Here is a 17500-nt window from a genome sequence, read left to right as displayed (position 1 = left end):
CGGATGTGCCGGGCGGGTGCGCGGGCTCGCCGGCCGCTGGAAGTCGAATGAGGCGCCGCGACCACCTCCGCGGTGCTTATAAACAGCCGATCCGCTCGGCGGGGGCTATTTTCGGCCACTTGGCTCGTGCGCACGGCCTCCCGGATGTGCCGGGCGGGTGCGCGAGCTCGCCGGCCGCTGGAAGTCGAATGAGGCGCCGCGACCACCTCCGCGGTGCTTATAAACAGCCGATCCGCTCGGCGGGGGCTATTTTCGGCCACTTGGCTCGTGCGCACGGCCTCCCGGATGTGCCGGGCGGGTGCGCGAGCTCGCCGGCCGCTGGAAGTCGAATGAGGCGCCGCGACCAACTCCGCGGTGCTTATAAACAGCCGATCCGCTCGGCGGGCGCTATTTTCGGCCACTTGGCTCGTGCGCACGGCCTCCCGGATGTGCCGGGCGGGTGCGCGAGCTCGCCGGCCGCTGGAAGTCGAATGAGGCGCCCGACCACCTCCGCGGTGCTTATAAACAGCCGATCCGCTCGGCGGGGGCTATTTTCGGCCACTTGGCTCGTGCGCACGGCCTCCCGGATGTGCCGGGCGGGTGCGCGAGCTCGCCGGCCGCTGGAAGTCGAATGAGGCGCCGCGACCACCTCCGCGGTGCTTATAAACAGCCGATCCGCTCGGCGGGGGCTATTTTCGGCCACTTGGCTCGTGCGCACGGCCTCCCGGATGTGCCGGGCGGGTGCGCGGGCTCGCCGGCCGCTGGAAGTCCAATGAGGCGCCGCGATCTCCTCCGCGGTGCTTATAAAGTGCCGATCCGCTCGGCTTGGAGCTATTTCCGGCCTCCCGTTGGTGCCGGGCGGCGTGCGCGAGCTCGCCGGCCGCGATCTCCTCCGCGGTGCTTATAAACAGCAGCATGCGCACGGCCTCCCAGAATTTGAACACATTTCGTCAATAAATTTCGCACATTGAATTTTGAAGTTTAATATAATGCAACAATTGAGCTCGACTTATACAAAGGATATATCATAAAATCGTAAATTTCCGTCGAATTTTAGGGGGTCGACTTATACACCGAGTCGACCTGTACACCGGCAAATACGGTAAATACGATTAAATAAAATGATACGACTGGCATAAAAACAAATATAAACCACATAAAAATAAAAGTCACCATTACGTTGAATTATTGGGAGCACCGAGCTTGTTTCTCAGAAACGAGCCGGTCCCATCCAGGCGTAATCGGAGACAATGAAACCCGAAGTGGTTAAGGTTTGTCTTTTAATGCAGGATGCTTGGTCTCCATGTGCCGAAGCAGTTTTGAAGGCTTCATTGGCTTGCTCGCTAGTTTCAGGGGCGATTGTGTCTATAAAATGCAAAATGTTGGGTCACCTCACGGGTTACGGCCATACTACCCTGAGAACGCCTGATCTCGTCTTATCTCGGAAGCTAAGCAGGGTCGGGCCTGGTTAGTACTTGGATGGGAGACTGCCTGGGAATACCAGGTGCTGTAAGCTTTTTCTTTTTCTTATGTGCACTTCAAGCTCTTTTTTTTTTTTTTTTTTTTTTCTTATGTGCACTTCAATCGTTTAAGCCAAGACCTTTTTACAACACCCATCACGAATGGCATTCGGAAACTGCAAGCCTAGTTTGAACTCCGACACTGAAACTACAACACGAGTTCAAAACCTCTATGTACAGTGAATAAAGAGCATGGCTCCCTGTGAACTCAAAGCAGCAGTCTTTACTTGTAAAAGAACCCAGCACAACACATTGCGCTTCCATGTAGTGTTTTTACCTTTTTCATGACATTTATTTTGATACAGCCAAATGCAGGTTTTGTGCACTTCACTTTTCCGTTGGGCATTCGCGTAGAACCCTATTCCAGTTACGGCCAGATTCTTTTAGACTAGTGGTCCCCAACCTTTCTTGCGCCACGGACCGGCTACGCGTCAGAAATATTTTTGCGGACCTGCCTTTATATATATAAATAAACAATAAATCAATATAAATAAATACTACATTTATAATAAGTATATATACCGTATTTGCCGGTGTATTGGTCGACCTTTTTCGATCCAAAATCGACCGAAAAAAATCGACCTCGACTTATACACCGAGTCATAAAATTTAACTTCGTATTCATCGCTTCAAATGTGATGGTAACCAAGGCCGTTTCTCATGCATCTCATTGTGCGTTGCACTTAGAAAATTTGAACCGGGCGGCGTGCGCGAGTGCGCGGCCCGCTGGAAGTCGAATGAGGCGCCGCGACCACCTCCGCGGTGCTTATAAACCGCCGATCCGCTCGGCGGGGGCTATTTTCGGCCACTTGGTTCGTGCGCACGGCCTCCCGGATGTGCCGGGCGGGTGCGCGAGCTCGCCGGCCGCTGGAAGTCGAATGAGGCGCCGCGACCACCTCCGCGGTGCTTATAAACAGCCGATCCGCTCGGCGGGGGCTATTTTCGGCCACTTGGCTCGTGCGCACGGCCTCCCGGATGTGCCGGGCGGGTGCGCGAGCTCGCCGGCCGCTGGAAGTCGAATGAGGCGCCGCGACCAACTCCGCGGTGCTTATAAACAGCCGATCCGCTCGGCGGGCGCTATTTTCGGCCACTTGGCTCGTGCGCACGGCCTCCCGGATGTGCCGGGCGGGTGCGCGAGCTCGCCGGCCGCTGGAAGTCGAATGAGGCGCCCGACCACCTCCGCGGTGCTTATAAACAGCCGATCCGCTCGGCGGGGGCTATTTTCGGCCACTTGGCTCGTGCGCACGGCCTCCCGGATGTGCCGGGCGGGTGCGCGAGCTCGCCGGCCGCTGGAAGTCGAATGAGGCGCCGCGACCACCTCCGCGGTGCTTATAAACAGCCGATCCGCTCGGCGGGGGCTATTTTCGGCCACTTGGCTCGTGCGCACGGCCTCCCGGATGTGCCGGGCGGGTGCGCGGGCTCGCCGGCCGCTGGAAGTCCAATGAGGCGCCGCGATCTCCTCCGCGGTGCTTATAAAGTGCCGATCCGCTCGGCTTGGAGCTATTTCCGGCCTCCCGTTGGTGCCGGGCGGCGTGCGCGAGCTCGCCGGCCGCGATCTCCTCCGCGGTGCTTATAAACAGCAGCATGCGCACGGCCTCCCAGAATTTGAACACATTTCGTCAATAAATTTCGCATATTGAATTTTGAAGTTTAATATAATGCAACAATTGAGCTCGACTTATACAAAGGATATATCATAAAATCGTAAATTTCCGTCGAATTTTAGGGGGTCGACTTATACACCGAGTCGACCTGTACACCGGCAAATACGGTAAATACGATTAAATAAAATGATACGACTGGCATAAAAACAAATATAAACCACATAAAAATAAAAGTCACCATTACGTTGAATTATTGGGAGCACCGAGCTTGTTTCTCAGAAACGAGCCGGTCCCATCCAGGCGTAATCGGAGACAATGAAACCCGAAGTGGTTAAGGTTTGTCTTTTAATGCAGGATGCTTGGTCTCCATGTGCCGAAGCAGTTTTGAAGGCTTCATTGGCTTGCTCGCTAGTTTCAGGGGCGATTGTGTCTATAAAATGCAAAATGTTGGGTCACCTCACGGCTTACGGCCATACTACCCTGAGAACGCCTGATCTCGTCTTATCTCGGAAGCTAAGCAGGGTCGGGCCTGGTTAGTACTTGGATGGGAGACTGCCTGGGAATACCAGGTGCTGTAAGCTTTTTCTTTTTCTTATGTGCACTTCAAGCTCTTTTTTTTTTTTTTTTTTTTTTCTTATGTGCACTTCAATCGTTTAAGCCAAGACCTTTTTACAACACCCATCACGAATGGCATTCGGAAACTGCAAGCCTAGTTTGAACTCCGACACTGAAACTACAACACGAGTTCAAAACCTCTATGTACAGTGAATAAAGAGCATGGCTCCCTGTGAACTCAAAGCAGCAGTCTTTACTTGTAAAAGAACCCAGCACAACACATTGCGCTTCCATGTAGTGTTTTTACCTTTTTCATGACATTTATTTTGATACAGCCAAATGCAGGTTTTGTGCACTTCACTTTTCCGTTGGGCATTCGCGTAGAACCCTATTCCAGTTACGGCCAGATTCTTTTAGACTAGTGGTCCCCAACCTTTCTTGCGCCACGGACCGGCTACGCGTCAGAAATATTTTTGCGGACCTGCCTTTATATATATAAATAAACAATAAATCAATATAAATAAATACTACATTTATAATAAGTATATATACCGTATTTGCCGGTGTATTGGTCGACCTTTTTCGATCCAAAATCGACCGAAAAAAATCGACCTCGACTTATACACCGAGTCATAAAATTTAACTTCGTATTCATCGCTTCAAATGTGATGGTAACCAAGGCCGTTTCTCATGCATCTCATTGTGCGTTGCACTTAGAAAATTTGAACCGGGCGGCGTGCGCGAGTGCGCGGCCCGCTGGAAGTCGAATGAGGCGCCGCGACCACCTCCGCGGTGCTTATAAACCGCCGATCCGCTCGGCGGGGGCTATTTTCGGCCACTTGGCTCGTGCGCACGGCCTCCCGGATGTGCCGGGCGGGTGCGCGAGCTCGCCGGCCGCTGGAAGTCGAATGAGGCGCCGCGACCACCTCCGCGGTGCTTATAAACAGCCGATCCGCTCGGCGGGGGCTATTTTCGGCCACTTGGCTCGTGCGCACGGCCTCCCGGATGTGCCGGGCGGGTGCGCGAGCTCGCCGGCCGCTGGAAGTCGAATGAGGCGCCGCGACCACCTCCGCGGTGCTTATAAACAGCCGATCCGCTCGGCGGGGGCTATTTTCGGCCACTTGGCTCGTGCGCACGGCCTCCCGGATGTGCCGGGCGGGTGAGCGAGCTCGCCGACCGCTGTAAGTCGAATGAGGCGCCGCGACCACCTCCGCGGTGCTTATAAACAGCCGATCCGCTCGGCGGGGGCTATTTTCGGCCACTTGGCTCGTGCGCACGGCCTCCCGGATGTGCCGGGCGGGTGCGCGAGCTCGCCGGCCGCTGGAAGTCGAATGAGGCGCCGCGACCACCTCCGCGGTGCTTATAAACAGCCGATCCGCTCGGCGGGGGCTATTTTCGGCCACTTGGCTCGTGCGCACGGCCTCCCGGATGTGCCGGGCGGGTGCGCGAGCTCGCCGCCCGCCGGAAGTCGAATGAGGCGCCGCGACCACCTCCGCGGTGCTTATAAACAGCCGATCCGCTCGGCGGGGGCTATTTTCGGCCACTTGGCTCGTGCGCACGGCCTCCCGGATGTGCCGGGCGGGTGCGCGAGCTCGCCGGCCGCTGGAAGTCGAATGAGGCGCCGCGACCACCTCCGCGGTGCTTATAAACAGCCGATCCGCTCGGCGGGGGCTATTTTCGGCCACTTGGCTCGTGCGCACGGCCTCCCGGATGTGCCGGGCGGGTGCGCGATCTCGCCGGCCGCTGGAAGTCGAATGAGGCGCCGCGACCACCTCCGCGGTGCTTATAAACAGCCGATTCGCTCGGCGGGGGCTATTTTCGGCCACTTGGCTCGTGCGCACGGCCTCCCGGATGTGCCGGGCGGGTGCGCGAGCTCGCCGGCCGCTGGAAGTCGAATGAGGCGCCGCGACCACCTCCGCGGTGCTTATAAACAGCCGATCCGCTCGGCGGGGGCTATTTTCGGCCACTTGGCTCGTGCGCACGGCCTCCCGGATGTGCCGGGCGGGTGCGCGAGCTCGCCGGCCGCTGGAAGTCGAATGAGGCGCCGCGACCACCTCCGCGGTGCTTATAAACAGCCGATCCGCTCGGCGGGGGCTATTTTCGGCCACTTGGCTCGTGCGCACGGCCTCCCGGATGTGCCGGGCGGGTGCGCGAGCTCGCCGGCCGCTGGAAGTCGAATGAGGCGCCGCGACCACCTCCGCGGTGCTTATAAACAGCCGATCCGCTCGGCGGGGGCTATTTTCGGCCACTTGGCTTGTGCGCACGGCCTCCCGGATGTGCCGGGTGGGTGCGCGAGCTCGCCGGCCGCTGGAAGTCGAATGAGGCGCCGCGACCACCTCCGCGGTGCTTATAAACAGCCGATCCGCTCGGCGGGGGCTATTTTCGGCCACTTGGCTCGTGCGCACGGCCTCCCGGATGTGCCGGGCGGGTGCGCGAGCTCGCCGGCCGCTGGAAGTCGAATGAGGCGCCGCGACCACCTCCGCGGTGCTTATAAACAGCCGATCCGCTCGGCGGGGGCTATTTTCGGCCACTTGGCTCGTGCGCACGGCCTCCCGGATGTGCCGGGCGGGTGCGCGAGCTCGCCGGCCGCTGGAAGTCGAATGAGGCGCCGCGACCACCTCCGCGGTGCTTATAAACAGCCGATCCGCTCGGCGGGGGCTATTTTCGGCCACTTGGCTCGTGCGCACGGCCTCCCGGATGTGCCGGGCGGGTGCGCGAGCTCGCCGGCCGCTGGAAGTCGAATGAGGCGCCCGACCACCTCCGCGGTGCTTATAAACAGCCGATCCGCTCGGCGGGGGCTATTTTCGGCCACTTGGCTCGTGCGCACGGCCTCCCGGATGTGCCGGGCGGGTGCGCGAGCTCGCCGGCCGCTGGAAGTCGAATGAGGCGCCGCGACCACCTCCGCGGTGCTTATAAACAGCCGATCCGCTCGGCGGGGGCTATTTTCGGCCACTTGGCTCGTGCGCACGGCCTCCCGGATGTGCCGGGCGGGTGCGCGGGCTCGCCGGCCGCTGGAAGTCGAATGAGGCGCCGCGACCACCTCCGCGGTGCTTATAAACAGCCGATCCGCTCGGCGGGGGCTATTTTCGGCCACTTGGCTCGTGCGCACGGCCTCCCGGATGTGCCGGGCGGGTGCGCGAGCTCGCCGGCCGCTGGAAGTCGAATGAGGCGCCGCGACCACCTCCGCGGTGCTTATAAACAGCCGATCCGCTCGGCGGGGGCTATTTTCGGCCACTTGGCTCGTGCGCACGGCCTCCCGGATGTGCCGGGCGGGTGCGCGAGCTCGCCGGCCGCTGGAAGTCGAATGAGGCGCCGCGACCAACTCCGCGGTGCTTATAAACAGCCGATCCGCTCGGCGGGCGCTATTTTCGGCCACTTGGCTCGTGCGCACGGCCTCCCGGATGTGCCGGGCGGGTGCGCGAGCTCGCCGGCCGCTGGAAGTCGAATGAGGCGCCCGACCACCTCCGCGGTGCTTATAAACAGCCGATCCGCTCGGCGGGGGCTATTTTCGGCCACTTGGCTCGTGCGCACGGCCTCCCGGATGTGCCGGGCGGGTGCGCGAGCTCGCCGGCCGCTGGAAGTCGAATGAGGCGCCGCGACCACCTCCGCGGTGCTTATAAACAGCCGATCCGCTCGGCGGGGGCTATTTTCGGCCACTTGGCTCGTGCGCACGGCCTCCCGGATGTGCCGGGCGGGTGCGCGGGCTCGCCGGCCGCTGGAAGTCCAATGAGGCGCCGCGATCTCCTCCGCGGTGCTTATAAAGTGCCGATCCGCTCGGCTTGGAGCTATTTCCAGCCTCCCGTTGGTGCCGGGCGGCGTGCGCGAGCTCGCCGGCCGCGATCTCCTCCGCGGTGCTTATAAACAGCAGCATGCGCACGGCCTCCCAGAATTTGAACACATTTCGTCAATAAATTTCGCACATTGAATTTTGAAGTTTAATATAATGCAACAATTGAGCTCGACTTATACAAAGGATATATCATAAAATCGTAAATTTCCGTCGAATTTTAGGGGGTCGACTTATACACCGAGTCGACCTGTACACCGGCAAATACGGTAAATACGATTAAATAAAATGATACGACTGGCATAAAAACAAATATAAACCACATAAAAATAAAAGTCACCATTACGTTGAATTATTGGGAGCACCGAGCTTGTTTCTCAGAAACGAGCCGGTCCCATCCAGGCGTAATCGGAGACAATGAAACCCGAAGTGGTTAAGGTTTGTCTTTTAATGCAGGATGCTTGGTCTCCATGTGCCGAAGCAGTTTTGAAGGCTTCATTGGCTTGCTCGCTAGTTTCAGGGGCGATTGTGTCTATAAAATGCAAAATGTTGGGTCACCTCACGGGTTACGGCCATACTACCCTGAGAACGCCTGATCTCGTCTTATCTCGGAAGCTAAGCAGGGTCGGGCCTGGTTAGTACTTGGATGGGAGACTGCCTGGGAATACCAGGTGCTGTAAGCTTTTTCTTTTTCTTATGTGCACTTCAAGCTCTTTTTTTTTTTTTTTTTTTTTTCTTATGTGCACTTCAATCGTTTAAGCCAAGACCTTTTTACAACACCCATCACGAATGGCATTCGGAAACTGCAAGCCTAGTTTGAACTCCGACACTGAAACTACAACACGAGTTCAAAACCTCTATGTACAGTGAATAAAGAGCATGGCTCCCTGTGAACTCAAAGCAGCAGTCTTTACTTGTAAAAGAACCCAGCACAACACATTGCGCTTCCATGTAGTGTTTTTACCTTTTTCATGACATTTATTTTGATACAGCCAAATGCAGGTTTTGTGCACTTCACTTTTCCGTTGGGCATTCGCGTAGAACCCTATTCCAGTTACGGCCAGATTCTTTTAGACTAGTGGTCCCCAACCTTTCTTGCGCCACGGACCGGCTACGCGTCAGAAATATTTTTGCGGACCTGCCTTTATATATATAAATAAACAATAAATCAATATAAATAAATACTACATTTATAATAAGTATATATACCGTATTTGCCGGTGTATTGGTCGACCTTTTTCGATCCAAAATCGACCGAAAAAAATCGACCTCGACTTATACACCGAGTCATAAAATTTAACTTCGTATTCATCGCTTCAAATGTGATGGTAACCAAGGCCGTTTCTCATGCATCTCATTGTGCGTTGCACTTAGAAAATTTGAACCGGGCGGCGTGCGCGAGTGCGCGGCCCGCTGGAAGTCGAATGAGGCGCCGCGACCACCTCCGCGGTGCTTATAAACCGCCGATCCGCTCGGCGGGGGCTATTTTCGGCCACTTGGTTCGTGCGCACGGCCTCCCGGATGTGCCGGGCGGGTGCGCGAGCTCGCCGGCCGCTGGAAGTCGAATGAGGCGCCGCGACCACCTCCGCGGTGCTTATAAACAGCCGATCCGCTCGGCGGGGGCTATTTTCGGCCACTTGGCTCGTGCGCACGGCCTCCCGGATGTGCCGGGCGGGTGCGCGAGCTCGCCGGCCGCTGGAAGTCGAATGAGGCGCCGCGACCAACTCCGCGGTGCTTATAAACAGCCGATCCGCTCGGCGGGCGCTATTTTCGGCCACTTGGCTCGTGCGCACGGCCTCCCGGATGTGCCGGGCGGGTGCGCGAGCTCGCCGGCCGCTGGAAGTCGAATGAGGCGCCCGACCACCTCCGCGGTGCTTATAAACAGCCGATCCGCTCGGCGGGGGCTATTTTCGGCCACTTGGCTCGTGCGCACGGCCTCCCGGATGTGCCGGGCGGGTGCGCGAGCTCGCCGGCCGCTGGAAGTCGAATGAGGCGCCGCGACCACCTCCGCGGTGCTTATAAACAGCCGATCCGCTCGGCGGGGGCTATTTTCGGCCACTTGGCTCGTGCGCACGGCCTCCCGGATGTGCCGGGCGGGTGCGCGGGCTCGCCGGCCGCTGGAAGTCCAATGAGGCGCCGCGATCTCCTCCGCGGTGCTTATAAAGTGCCGATCCGCTCGGCTTGGAGCTATTTCCGGCCTCCCGTTGGTGCCGGGCGGCGTGCGCGAGCTCGCCGGCCGCGATCTCCTCCGCGGTGCTTATAAACAGCAGCATGCGCACGGCCTCCCAGAATTTGAACACATTTCGTCAATAAATTTCGCATATTGAATTTTGAAGTTTAATATAATGCAACAATTGAGCTCGACTTATACAAAGGATATATCATAAAATCGTAAATTTCCGTCGAATTTTAGGGGGTCGACTTATACACCGAGTCGACCTGTACACCGGCAAATACGGTAAATACGATTAAATAAAATGATACGACTGGCATAAAAACAAATATAAACCACATAAAAATAAAAGTCACCATTACGTTGAATTATTGGGAGCACCGAGCTTGTTTCTCAGAAACGAGCCGGTCCCATCCAGGCGTAATCGGAGACAATGAAACCCGAAGTGGTTAAGGTTTGTCTTTTAATGCAGGATGCTTGGTCTCCATGTGCCGAAGCAGTTTTGAAGGCTTCATTGGCTTGCTCGCTAGTTTCAGGGGCGATTGTGTCTATAAAATGCAAAATGTTGGGTCACCTCACGGCTTACGGCCATACTACCCTGAGAACGCCTGATCTCGTCTTATCTCGGAAGCTAAGCAGGGTCGGGCCTGGTTAGTACTTGGATGGGAGACTGCCTGGGAATACCAGGTGCTGTAAGCTTTTTCTTTTTCTTATGTGCACTTCAAGCTCTTTTTTTTTTTTTTTTTTTTTTCTTATGTGCACTTCAATCGTTTAAGCCAAGACCTTTTTACAACACCCATCACGAATGGCATTCGGAAACTGCAAGCCTAGTTTGAACTCCGACACTGAAACTACAACACGAGTTCAAAACCTCTATGTACAGTGAATAAAGAGCATGGCTCCCTGTGAACTCAAAGCAGCAGTCTTTACTTGTAAAAGAACCCAGCACAACACATTGCGCTTCCATGTAGTGTTTTTACCTTTTTCATGACATTTATTTTGATACAGCCAAATGCAGGTTTTGTGCACTTCACTTTTCCGTTGGGCATTCGCGTAGAACCCTATTCCAGTTACGGCCAGATTCTTTTAGACTAGTGGTCCCCAACCTTTCTTGCGCCACGGACCGGCTACGCGTCAGAAATATTTTTGCGGACCTGCCTTTATATATATAAATAAACAATAAATCAATATAAATAAATACTACATTTATAATAAGTATATATACCGTATTTGCCGGTGTATTGGTCGACCTTTTTCGATCCAAAATCGACCGAAAAAAATCGACCTCGACTTATACACCGAGTCATAAAATTTAACTTCGTATTCATCGCTTCAAATGTGATGGTAACCAAGGCCGTTTCTCATGCATCTCATTGTGCGTTGCACTTAGAAAATTTGAACCGGGCGGCGTGCGCGAGTGCGCGGCCCGCTGGAAGTCGAATGAGGCGCCGCGACCACCTCCGCGGTGCTTATAAACCGCCGATCCGCTCGGCGGGGGCTATTTTCGGCCACTTGGCTCGTGCGCACGGCCTCCCGGATGTGCCGGGCGGGTGCGCGAGCTCGCCGGCCGCTGGAAGTCGAATGAGGCGCCGCGACCACCTCCGCGGTGCTTATAAACAGCCGATCCGCTCGGCGGGGGCTATTTTCGGCCACTTGGCTCGTGCGCACGGCCTCCCGGATGTGCCGGGCGGGTGCGCGAGCTCGCCGGCCGCTGGAAGTCGAATGAGGCGCCGCGACCACCTCCGCGGTGCTTATAAACAGCCGATCCGCTCGGCGGGGGCTATTTTCGGCCACTTGGCTCGTGCGCACGGCCTCCCGGATGTGCCGGGCGGGTGAGCGAGCTCGCCGCCGGCCGGAAGTCGAATGAGGCGCCGCGACCACCTCCGCGGTGCTTATAAACAGCCGATCCGCTCGGCGGGGGCTATTTTCGGCCACTTGGCTCGTGCGCACGGCCTCCCGGATGTGCCGGGCGGGTGCGCGAGCTCGCCGGCCGCTGGAAGTCGAATGAGGCGCCGCGACCACCTCCGCGGTGCTTATAAACAGCCGATCCGCTCGGCGGGGGCTATTTTCGGCCACTTGGCTCGTGCGCACGGCCTCCCGGATGTGCCGGGCGGGTGCGCGAGCTCGCCGCCCGCCGGAAGTCGAATGAGGCGCCGCGACCACCTCCGCGGTGCTTATAAACAGCCGATCCGCTCGGCGGGGGCTATTTTCGGCCACTTGGCTCGTGCGCACGGCCTCCCGGATGTGCCGGGCGGGTGCGCGAGCTCGCCGGCCGCTGGAAGTCGAATGAGGCGCCGCGACCACCTCCGCGGTGCTTATAAACAGCCGATCCGCTCGGCGGGGGCTATTTTCGGCCACTTGGCTCGTGCGCACGGCCTCCCGGATGTGCCGGGCGGGTGCGCGATCTCGCCGGCCGCTGGAAGTCGAATGAGGCGCCGCGACCACCTCCGCGGTGCTTATAAACAGCCGATTCGCTCGGCGGGGGCTATTTTCGGCCACTTGGCTCGTGCGCACGGCCTCCCGGATGTGCCGGGCGGGTGCGCGAGCTCGCCGGCCGCTGGAAGTCGAATGAGGCGCCGCGACCACCTCCGCGGTGCTTATAAACAGCCGATCCGCTCGGCGGGGGCTATTTTCGGCCACTTGGCTCGTGCGCACGGCCTCCCGGATGTGCCGGGCGGGTGCGCGAGCTCGCCGGCCGCTGGAAGTCGAATGAGGCGCCGCGACCACCTCCGCGGTGCTTATAAACAGCCGATCCGCTCGGCGGGGGCTATTTTCGGCCACTTGGCTCGTGCGCACGGCCTCCCGGATGTGCCGGGCGGGTGCGCGAGCTCGCCGGCCGCTGGAAGTCGAATGAGGCGCCGCGACCACCTCCGCGGTGCTTATAAACAGCCGATCCGCTCGGCGGGGGCTATTTTCGGCCACTTGGCTTGTGCGCACGGCCTCCCGGATGTGCCGGGTGGGTGCGCGAGCTCGCCGGCCGCTGGAAGTCGAATGAGGCGCCGCGACCACCTCCGCGGTGCTTATAAACAGCCGATCCGCTCGGCGGGGGCTATTTTCGGCCACTTGGCTCGTGCGCACGGCCTCCCGGATGTGCCGGGCGGGTGCGCGAGCTCGCCGGCCGCTGGAAGTCGAATGAGGCGCCGCGACCACCTCCGCGGTGCTTATAAACAGCCGATCCGCTCGGCGGGGGCTATTTTCGGCCACTTGGCTCGTGCGCACGGCCTCCCGGATGTGCCGGGCGGGTGAGCGAGCTCGCCGACCGCTGTAAGTCGAATGAGGCGCCGCGACCACCTCCGCGGTGCTTATAAACAGCCGATCCGCTCGGCGGGGGCTATTTTCGGCCACTTGGCTCGTGCGCACGGCCTCCCGGATGTGCCGGGCGGGTGCGCGAGCTCGCCGGCCGCTGGAAGTCGAATGAGGCGCCGCGACCACCTCCGCGGTGCTTATAAACAGCCGATCCGCTCGGCGGGGGCTATTTTCGGCCACTTGGCTTGTGCGCACGGCCTCCCGGATGTGCCGGGCGGGTGCGCGAGCTCGCCGGCCGCTGGAAGTCGAATGAGGCGCCGCGACCACCTCCGCGGTGCTTATAAACAGCCGATCCGCTCGGCGGGGGCTATTTTCGGCCACTTGGCTCGTGCGCACGGCCTCCCGGATGTGCCGGGCGGGTGCGCGGGCTCGCCGGCCGCTGGAAGTCGAATGAGGCGCCGCGACCACCTCCTCGGTGCTTATAAACAGCCGATCCGCTCGGCGGGGGCTATTTTCGGCCACTTGGCTCGTGCGCACGGCCTCCCGGATATGCCGGGCGGGTGCGCGAGCTCGCCGGCCGCTGGAAGTCGAATGAGGCGCCGCGACCACCTCCGCGGTGCTTATAAACAGCCGATCCGCTCGGCGGGGGCTATTTTCGGCCACTTGGCTCGTGCGCACGGCCTCCCGGATGTGCCGGGCGGGTGCGCGAGCTCGCCGGCCGCTGGAAGTCGAATGAGGCGCCGCGACCACCTCCGCGGTGCTTATAAACAGCCGATCCGCTCGGCGGGGGCTATTTTCGGCCACTTGGCTCGTGCGCACGGCCTCCCGGATGTGCCGGGCGGGTGCGCGAGCTCGCCGGCCGCCGGAAGTCGAATGAGGCGCCGCGACCACCTCCGCGGTGCTTACAAACAGCCGATCCGCTCGGCGGGGGCTATTTTCGGCCACTTGGCTCGTGCGCACGGCCTCCCGGATGTGCCGGGCGGGTGCGCGAGCTCGCCGCCCGCCGGAAGTCGAATGAGGCGCCGCAACCACCTCCGCGGTGCTTACAAACAGCCGATCCGCTCGGCGGGGGCTATTTTCGGCCACTTGGCTCGTGCGCACGGCCTTCCGGATGTGCCGGGCGGGTGCGCGAGCTCGCCGCCCGCCGGAAGTCGAATGAGGCGCCGCGACCACCTCCGCGGTGCTTATAAACAGCCGATCCGCTCGGCGGGGGCTATTTTCGGCCACTTGGCTCGTGCGCACGGCCTCCCGGATGTGCCGGGCGGGTGCGCGAGCTCGCCGGCCGCTGGAAGTCGAATGAGGCGCCGCGACCACCTCCGCGGTGCTTATAAACAGCCGATCCGCTCGGCGGGGGCTATTTTCGGCCACTTGGCTCGTGCGCACGGCCTCCCGGATGTGCCGGGCGGGTGCGCGAGCTCGCCGGCCGCTGGAAGTCCAATGAGGCGCCGCGACCACCTCCGCGGTGCTTATAAACAGCCGATCCGCTCGGCGGGGGCTATTTTCGGCCACTTGGCTCGTGCGCACGGCCTCCCGGATGTGCCGGGCGGGTGCGCGAGCTCGCCGGCCGCTGGAAGTCGAATGAGGCGCCGCGACCACCTCCGCGGTGCTTATAAACAGCCGATCCGCTCGGCGGGGGCTATTTTCGGCCACTTGGCTCGTGCGCACGGCCTCCCGGATGTGCCGGGCGGGTGCGCGAGCTCGCCGGCCGCTGGAAGTCGAATGAGGCGCCGCGACCACCTCCGCGGTGCTTATAAACAGCCGATCCGCTCGGCGGGGGCTATTTTCGGCCACTTGGCTTGTGCGCACGGCCTCCCGGATGTGCCGGGCGGGTGCGCGAGCTCGCCGGCCGCTGGAAGTCGAATGAGGCGCCGCGACCACCTCCGCGGTGCTTATAAACAGCCGATCCGCTCGGCGGGGGCTATTTTCGGCCACTTGGCTCGTGCGCACGGCCTCCCGGATGTGCCGGGCGGGTGCGCGGGCTCGCCGGCCGCTGGAAGTCGAATGAGGCGCCGCGACCACCTCCTCGGTGCTTATAAACAGCCGATCCGCTCGGCGGGGGCTATTTTCGGCCACTTGGCTCGTGCGCACGGCCTCCCGGATATGCCGGGCGGGTGCGCGAGCTCGCCGGCCGCTGGAAGTCGAATGAGGCGCCGCGACCACCTCCGCGGTGCTTATAAACAGCCGATCCGCTCGGCGGGGGCTATTTTCGGCCACTTGGCTCGTGCGCACGGCCTCCCGGATGTGCCGGGCGGGTGCGCGAGCTCGCCGGCCGCTGGAAGTCGAATGAGGCGCCGCGACCACCTCCGCGGTGCTTATAAACAGCCGATCCGCTCGGCGGGGGCTATTTTCGGCCACTTGGCTCGTGCGCACGGCCTCCCGGATGTGCCGGGCGGGTGCGCGAGCTCGCCGCCCGCCGGAAGTCGAATGAGGCGCCGCGACCACCTCCGCGGTGCTTATAAACAGCCGATCCGCTCGGCGGGGGCTATTTTCGGCCACTTGGCTCGTGCTCACGGCCTCCAGGATGTGCCGGGCGGGTGCGCGATCTCGCCGGCCGCTGGAAGTCGAATGAGGCGCCGTGACCACCTCCGCGGTGCTTATAAACCGCCGATCCGCTCGGCGGGGGCTATTTTCGGCCACTTGGCTCGTGCGCACGGCCTCCCGGATGTGCCGGGCGGGTGCGCGGGCTCGCCGGCCGCTGGAAGTCGATTGAGGCGCCGCGACCACCTCCGCGGTGCTTATAAACAGCCGATCCGCTCGGCGGGGGCTATTTTCGGCCACTTGGCTCGTGCGCACGGCCTCCCGGATGTGCCGGGCGGGTGCGCGAGCTCGCCGGCCGCTGGAAGTCGAATGAGGCGCCGCGACCACCTCCGCGGTGCTTATAAACAGCCGATCCGCTCGGCGGGGGCTATTTTCGGCCACTTGGCTCGTGCGCACGGCCTCCCGGATGTGCCAGGCGGGTGCGCGAGCTCGCCGGCCGCTGGAAGTCGAATGAGGCGCCGCGACCACCTCCGCGGTGCTTATAAACAGCCGATCCGCTCGGCGGGGGCTATTTTCGGCCACTTGGCTCGTGCGCACGGCCTCCCGGATGTGCCGGGCGGGTGCGCGAGCTCGCCGGCCGCTGGAAGTCGAATGAGGCGCCCGACCACCTCCGCGGTGCTTATAAACAGCCGATCCGCTCGGCGGGGGCTATTTTCGGCCACTTGGCTCGTGCGCACGGCCTCCCGGATGTGCCGGGCGGGTGCGCGAGCTCGCCGGCCGCTGGAAGTCGAATGAGGCGCCGCGACCACCTCCGCGGTGCTTATAAACAGCCGATCCGCTCGGCGGGGGCTATTTTCGGCCACTTGGCTCGTGCGGACGGCCTCCCGGATGTGCCGGGCGGGTGCGCGAGCTCGCCGGCGGCTGGAAGTCCAATGAGGCGCCGCGATCTCCTCCGCGGTGCTTATAAAGTGCCGATCCGCTCGGCTTGGAGCTATTTCCGGCCTCCCGTTGGTGCCGGGCGGCGTGCGCGAGCTCGCCGGCCGCGATCTCCTCCGCGGTGCTTATAAACAGCAGCATGCGCACGGCCTCCCAGAATTTGAACACATTTCGTCAATAAATTTCGCATATTGAATTTTGAAGTTTAATATAATGCAACAATTGAGCTCGACTTATACAAAGGATATATCATAAAATCGTAAATTTCCGTCGAATTTTAGGGGGTCGACTTATACACCGAGTCGACCTGTACACCGGCAAATACGGTAAATACGAATAAATAAAATGATACGACTGGCATAAAAACAAATATAAACCACATAAAAATAAAAGTCACCATTACGTTGAATTATTGGGAGCACCGAGCTTGTTTCTCAGAAACGAGCCGGTCCCATCCAGGCGTAATCGGAGACAATGAAACCCGAAGTGGTTAAGGTTTGTCTTTTAATGCAGGATGCTTGGTCTCCATGTGCCGAAGCAGTTTTGAAGGCTTCATTGGCTCGCTCGCTAGTTTCAGGGGCGATTGTGTCTATAAAATGCAAAATGTTGGGTCACCTCACGGCTTACGGCCATACTACCCTGAGAACGCCCGATCTCGTCCGATCTCGGAAGCTAAGCAGGGTCGGGCCTGGTTAGTACTGGGATGGGAGACCGCCTGGGAATACCAGGTGCTGTAAGCTTTTTCTTTTTCTTATGTGCACTTCAATCGTTTAAGAAGCTATTTTTTACAACACCCATCACGAATGGCATCCGGAAACAGCAAGCCTAATTTAAACTCCGACATTGAAACTATAACACGAGTTTGAAAGCTATATTATGTGGTGACATCCACAGCATTGTAGTTAAATTTTTTACCGCTAGAGAGCAGACTATGTACAGTGAGCATGGCTCCCTGTGAACTCAAAGCAGCAGGCTTGACTTGTAAAAGAACCCAACACAACACTTCCATGAAGTAATTGTACTAAGTTCATTTTGTTTTTCCTTATTTAATCACTTCACTGGTTTCTTTTATATCAAACAAATTGTTTTAGGTTATTCACCTGACATGTTGATCCATCAGCTGATAAAGACGCGTCACCATCACATCTGTGACACTCTGATGAAGGCGGAAGAAACCGCCGAAACATGTCAGGTGAATAACCTAAAACAATTTGTTTGATAT

The 17500-nt window shown here is 59.4% G+C and overlaps 3 non-coding genes and 2 pseudogenes across 3 annotated transcripts; all 5 read left to right on the top strand.

The window, feature by feature from the left end:
• The first annotated feature begins 1376 nt into the window (after nucleotides 1-1376).
• Nucleotides 1377-1495, top strand: LOC125986374 (5S ribosomal RNA; annotated as a pseudogene).
• Nucleotides 1496-3565: 2070 nt separating this feature from the next.
• On the top strand, nucleotides 3566-3684 carry LOC125986465 (5S ribosomal RNA). The gene has a single exon (XR_007487663.1). It is a non-coding gene; the product is annotated as a 5S ribosomal RNA (ribosomal RNA).
• Nucleotides 3685-8009: 4325 nt separating this feature from the next.
• Nucleotides 8010-8128, top strand: LOC125986373 (5S ribosomal RNA; annotated as a pseudogene).
• Nucleotides 8129-10198: 2070 nt separating this feature from the next.
• On the top strand, nucleotides 10199-10317 carry LOC125986464 (5S ribosomal RNA). The gene has a single exon (XR_007487662.1). It is a non-coding gene; the product is annotated as a 5S ribosomal RNA (ribosomal RNA).
• Nucleotides 10318-16899: 6582 nt separating this feature from the next.
• On the top strand, nucleotides 16900-17018 carry LOC125986357 (5S ribosomal RNA). The gene has a single exon (XR_007487582.1). It is a non-coding gene; the product is annotated as a 5S ribosomal RNA (ribosomal RNA).
• Nucleotides 17019-17500: the final 482 nt, after the last annotated feature.

The sequence above is a fragment of the Syngnathus scovelli genome, chromosome 18 (genome assembly GCF_024217435.2).
Source record: "Syngnathus scovelli strain Florida chromosome 18, RoL_Ssco_1.2, whole genome shotgun sequence".
Classification (NCBI taxonomy): domain Eukaryota; kingdom Metazoa; phylum Chordata; class Actinopteri; order Syngnathiformes; family Syngnathidae; genus Syngnathus; species Syngnathus scovelli.
Note: the sequence above shows the minus strand (reverse complement) of the source record. Positions and strands in the feature narration are given on the sequence as shown.